The sequence below is a fragment of the Solanum pennellii genome, chromosome 5 (assembly GCF_001406875.1).
Source record: "Solanum pennellii chromosome 5, SPENNV200".
Lineage (NCBI taxonomy): Eukaryota > Viridiplantae > Streptophyta > Magnoliopsida > Solanales > Solanaceae > Solanum > Solanum pennellii.
The window spans coordinates 29,207,088-29,213,804 of record NC_028641.1 but is presented as its reverse complement, the minus strand read 5'-3'; positions in this window follow the sequence as shown (position 1 = coordinate 29,213,804).

Below are 6,717 nucleotides of genomic sequence, written 5' to 3'. Positions count from 1 at the left end.
GGCCGGCCCGCCGAACCTGGTCCTGTCACACAAAGGGTTTTTTTGGGATGGGGGTTCAGGGGTTGTTTCACCCCTTCGTCCCGGTCGACCCGTCCCGGCTAAACCGGCCGGTTCGCGGGCTCCCCCTATTTTATAAAAAAAAATCAAAAACTATCTAATTGCAAGCGTAGGGGAAACGGCTAGTGGCCCCCCCCCCAACGGATTTTTTTAACTTCTTCACTTCCCCAACACCCCTTACCACCCCCCTACTTTTAATACTTTAATTTAAACTCTCAAGTTATCATAATTACACTTTAACCCATTTTAAATAATATAAATACCCCTCTATCCCTTACAATTTCTTACAAAATCATCTATTCTAATTTCTCTCGTCTATTTTCTATATATTATCTCATATTCTCTATCAAGTATTGATTGGAGTTTCAAATTATAAGTTACAAGTTACATCAAACTACAAGCTTCAAGAATGGGTTTAACGTCTACTATGAACATAGATGTTTGTACATTCGTTTCATAATATTTATATTTTACTTTTCGTCTTTAATATTTGTGTTATTATTATTTTTATATTACACTTTATAAATAATTAATTATGAGTTCTATCAAAAAGTATACCAGTAAAGGAAAAGAGAAAGAACAAGAGAACGAACGAAGTGACATTTTAAAAATATTTAATTTTTGTAAAAAAAAAGTAAACAAAAAAATAATAGTAAATGTGGTGGTACTTCATCTAAATCAATGTCTAAAGTTATATTTAATACAAATGATTCTACTTCTGTTGATGATACTTCTTATGATTTTCATTAAAATGTTCAACTCAATCATGAAAGTTTAGAAAAACGTTATGTTAATATTAATCCTAATCTTTATGAAACTTCAGGTGAAGAAGTAGAAGTTGATTAGGGAGAAGAGGAATTAGAAGATACACCTACTAGTCCGGTGACACAAGTTCCAAATGAAACTAAAATTTATCGGAGAAAAATTGTGGACGTCCACCCCGTATGTAACACCCCGTAGCCAAAATAGACTAAAAATTAGTTTTTCAGAAAAATCTGCAGGTGCTACCAACAATGGCATCGACGGACCATAGCCAGAACCATGGTCCATCCTGCACAACCGTCGATGAGATCCGAAACTCCCAAAAAGTTCAGCCTAGAAAAATTGGTTAAGTCTTGGACGACGGACGGACTTATGGTACGTAGGTCAAACGACGGTCCGTAGTCCATTCCCATCGATCAAGACTCCCTTAAACAACTCTCTGAGAAGATCTATGGATGACCAGCATGGTTCGTAAGTGGACCTATGGTCCATAGGTGGAAAATTTGCAGCCAGATAAAGGGAAATATTGTTGGGTCAAGTTAAAATGATCATACCTCTTAGAACAAAATGAATTAGGTCTCCCATGACCTACCTACATATAGATAATTGCATTATTTTTCCATATCCACCGACCTTGCTAAAATCAGACCTCCGAGTAAAAAGTTATGCCCATTTTTGTAAAGGACTGTCGAACAGGCGCTAACGATGGACCCAACGACGAGGCGTAAGGCGCACGACGGACCGTCAGTCCTGACCGTTGTGAGGTCCGACAGCAGCCTTCCCAGGGGTCTTTTTGACCTTTCCCAGTCCGTTTAAACCCTAAGTTACGTCGTTTTTACCCTAAATCATCTGATTTTAGTCAGTTTAAGACAAGAAACATAATTAAAACATATCCAAGTCAAGTCATTAAATCAAAATTTAGAAAATTAGAAGCAAGAGAGGAGAAAAAATCTCAAGAACCCTAGTTCAAGAATGCCACAAGCTCCAGCAGTTCCTGCCCCAAAACATAAGTAGTTTTCCGTGGATTTCATCATCAGGCATATGGGATTTCACTAGTGGGTTCCTTTCACCCATTGGGTCCTTAATTTCAGTTAGTTCTTGATTCTCTTATCATGATTAAACCTACAGTTTCTAGAGCTTTGATATAACTTCATGAATTTATTAAATATATGTTCCAAATCAGATTATCATGTACTCAGATTATCGCATGAATTTCAGAACCCTAGCTTTGTATTTCTTTAGTTCTTCAATTACACATGTTAGGTCATATATTTCAGACATTCAGATATACATGCCTCAGTTATAAATGCATAATTACAAGATTAATTGTTGTATTCTCAGTTTACATGTTTAGTTTCAAACTATCCAGTATTTACAGAAGCTCAGACATAATCAGTTAATTTACAAAATTCATTGGGAGTAGCATAATATCGAGTTTGACTAGGGTTTAGCGTACCAATAGTCCCAGAATTACTAGCCATATAAGTTGTAAGTCCCATCTGTGGGCAATCAGTTTAGTGATCATGCTAACATGCCCTTATACCTTTGGCAGGTATATTGGGTCCTCTCGATGGGGCGTATAAATCGGACGCCACATTTAGCTCATGTTGTTTTATTATCGGTTATTAGTAGCTCCCACAGTTCAGTCAGACTCTCTACATTGACCTTTTATCAATATATTCAGTATTCAGCTTTAGCATGTTATAAATTGGTCATTGCATCCAGTTAGCTCAGAAATCAGCACATCACGTTCAGATTATTATACTTGTTTTTGTGCTTGTTCAGTTATGTTTTATTTCAGCTTTACTCTATCCTACATGCTCAGTACCTTTCAAGTACTGACGCATACGTGCGTACATCTTCTTGTGATGTATGTTCAGGTTCTCAGCATCCAGATCACGCATAGTTCAATATTTTGATCTCCAATTCAGCAGATTCAGTGATGAGTCCTCATTCTCCGAGGACAACAGTCATGAGTTTCATTTCAGTCTTTCGTCATTTAGTTTCAGTTTTTGCTAGATTTAGCTATGGCTTGTCCCAGTAGTTCTAGTCTAGTTTAGAGGCTATTTTCAGACATAGCTAGATCCAGCTTAGTATTGAGTTATTTTTTCTTTTGTATTAAACTCATTGTTTTCAAATATCTCAGTTATAGAATATGGGTATTCCCCCCTCTTTTCATATTAATATGATTTAGCTTCCGCAACAGTTTATTATCTTTAGTATGCTCATGATCATGCCAGCAGGGTTAGCTTGGGATCACTTGTGGTCCTAGGTTCCGTGTCCGCGTCTCGGAAGTAGCTCGGGGTGTGACAAAACTTGGTATCAGAGCACTAGGTTCAAGAATCCAAAGATGTCTGAAAAAGCCGCACTAAGTAGTGTCCTTTTCATCGGTGTGAAGTGCACCACATCTAATGTTAGGGAGGCTATAAAGTATTTTAGGAAAAACTTCACTTTCTTGTTATTCTTATCGTGCGTAAGGTATGATATTATTCCATTCTAACTTGACGTTCTACATTTCAGATCATGCCTTCTCGTAAAGCTAGCGCTAGGAATGCGAATGCCAGAAACGCAGCTCCTCCAATCCCAGATCAAGAAGTCTCCAATGCTGAGATTAGGATTGTCAAACAGATGTTGGCTCAGAGTATGACCCACCAGAACAATCGGGTTCGTGATCCTATGAATGAAAATAATGGATCAGCAGCAGCAAGGGTCCTTGACTTTGTTAGGATGAATCCGCCTGAGTTCTTAGGATCACAGACTAATGAAGATCCTCAGAATTTCATGGACGAAATCAAGAAGATCTTTGAGGTGATGCAGGTTACTAGGAATTATCGGTTGAGTTGGCATCATACCAACTGAAAGACGTGGCTCATATCTGGTACACTCAGTTGAAGGAGAATAGGGGTGCAAATGCAGCTCCCATTACTTGGGAGTGCTTCAGTGAGACTTTTCTCGATAGGTTTTTCCCAATAGCGTTGAGAGACGCAAAGGCCTAAGAATTCATGAACTTGAGGCAGGGAAACATCACAGTCCAAGAGTATTGGCTAAAGTTTAAACAACTCTCCAGGTATGCTCCTCACATGGTTGCTAACTCCAGGGCTCAGATGAATAAGTTCTTGTATGGAGTATCAGTTATGGTGAAGACAGAGTGCAGAAATGCTATGTTGCTGGGAGATATTAACATATCTAGGATTATGACTCATGCTCACCATGTTGAGGGTGATAAGCTTAGGGAACAGGCTAAGGAAAATAAGAAGGCTATGACTGGGAACTATGATTATTCTCAGCAGAAATCAGGTGGTGGAAATCGCTCGCAGGGTCAGTAGAAGTTTTCAGCTCCATCCCCTTCATCAGCTAGTGTTCCATTTTCCAAGAATAGTTATGACCAGAAGGGCAGAGCACCAGGCTCTAAGTCTCAGAGAAGTGTTTCAAGCACCTACACTTACCCCACTTGCCCTTAGTGTGGTAAGAACCATCCGGGCGTTTGTCTTGCAGGAAAAGAAGGATGTTTTGGATGTGGTCAGTCTGGTCACAGGTTGAGGGACAGTCCTTCTAGACAGGGTCAAGGAGGTGGTAATGGTAGAGCTGAGTCTACAAATTCAGCAGCACTAGTAAGTCGCCCAACTCAGCAGGGTAACTCATCTGGTACAGGTGGCGGTCAACGCCGGAACAGACTTTATGCTCTTCAGGCTCACCAGGATCAGTAAGGTTCTCTTTATGTAGTCACTGGTACAATACAAAGACAGGTTCTCTTTATGTAGTCACTGGTACATTACAAGTCTTTGACCTTGATGTTTATGCATTGTTCGATCCAGGGGCTACTCTTTCTTTTGTAACTCCTTATATAGCAGTCCAATTCAGTGTCAGTCAGGAAACTCCCTCAGAATCCTTCTAAGTCTATACTCCAGTCGGTGACCCAGTTATAGCTAGAGGGGTATACAGAAATTGCCATGTCAGAGTCTCTCAGAAAGTCACCTCAACAAATCTAGTAGAGTTAGAAATGGTAGACTTCGATGAAATTCTAGGCATGGATTGGTTACACTCATGTTATGCCTCAGTCGATTGTAGAACTAGGATTGTTCGTTTTCAGTTTCCAGACGAACCTATCTTAGAATGGAAGGGTAGTAGCCTAGCGCCTATGGGTCAATTTATTTCTTACCTTAAGGCCAGAAAGATGATATCTAAGGGTTATCTCTATCATCTAGTTCGAGCTAAAGATTCTAGCCTTGAAACCCCATCTCTTGAGTCAGTTCCAGTAGTTTGTGAATTTCCAGAACTATTTCCAAAAGATCTTTCCGGGGTTCCTCCCGAAAGGGAAATCGACTTTGGAATTGATCTACTTCCGGATACCCAGCCTTTTTCTATTCCTCCTTAGACAATGTCTCCAGCAGAGCTTAAGGAATTGAAAGAGCAGCTGAAAGACCTTCTAGATAAGAGTTTTATCAGACCTTGTATTTCACCATAGGGTGCACCAGTATTGTTCGTAAAGATGAAAGATGGTTCTCCCAGAATGTGCATTGACTACAAACAGTTGAAAAAGGTCAAAATTAAGAATAAGTATCCCATCCCAGGATTGATGACTTGTTTGACCAACTTCAGGGTGCTAGTCATTTTTCAAAGATAGATCTCAGATCGGGTTATCATCAGCTCAGAGTCAGAGATAGTGACATTCCGAAAACAGCCTTCAGAACTCGGTATGGTCATTATGATTTTGTAGTTATGTCGTTTGGACTAACCAATGCTCCTGCAACTTTCATGGATTTGATGAACAGTGTGTTCAAACAGTACTTACACTTGTTCGTTATCGTTTTCATTGATGATATCCTAATTTACTCTAGGAGTGAGGAAGAACATGCAAGTCATTTCAGAGTTGTTCTGCAGACTCTCAAAGATTGCCAGTTATTCGCTATGTTTAGTAAATGTGAGTTTCGGTTGCAATTCGTTGCTTTCCTTGCTCACATTTTATCTAGCAAAGGGATCCCCATAGATTCACAAAAGATAGAAGCAGTGAAACAATGACCCATACCTACCTCTGCTACAGATATTAGATGTTTCTTTGGTCTACTAGGTTATTACAAAAGGTTCGTGGAAGTATTTTCATCCACAGCCTCACCATTGACTAGGTTGACTCAGAAGATGGTCAAGTTCCAATAGTCAGATGATTGTGAGAAAAGCTTCGCAGAATTAAAAACTAGATTGACTAAAGCTCCTGTCTTGACTTTACCTGAGGGTTCAGATGGTTATGTGATCTATTGTGATGCATCCAGAGTTGGACTTGGTTGTGTGCTGATGCGAAGAGATAAGGTTATATCTTATGCCTCTAGAAAGCTTAAAGTGCATGAGAAGAACTATCCAACTCATGACCTCAAGCTTACAGCAGTGGTGTTTGCACTCAAGATATGTAGACAGCACTTGTATGGTGTTCATGTAGATGTGTTCACCGATCATAAGAGCCTTCAGTATGTGTTCATCCAGAAAAAGTTGAATATTTGCTAGAGGAGATGGCTTGAGTTCCTTAAGGATTATGATATGAGTGTGCATTATCATCCTGGAAAGGCGAATGAAGTGGCCGATGCTCTTAGTAGATTATCTATGGGTAGTGTAGCCCACGTTGAGGAAAAATGTAACGACCTGTTTAGTCGTTTTAAGCAGCAGACTTTATTTCTGGAAAAACTGTCTGAGTCGACGGAACCCACGACGGACCGTCATGGGCACGACGGGCCGTCGAGGGTGGTCTCGTTCCAAAACACTTAGAATTCTGAAATTTGGGTACTGAAATCGACTCTCTGAACTTCGTAACGGAAGGGCAGGGCGGACCGTCGTGGGCACGACGGACCGTCACAGACCCTTTAGTGGAATTGAGTCTCTGAACTCTGTGACGGAGCAGCAGGACGGACC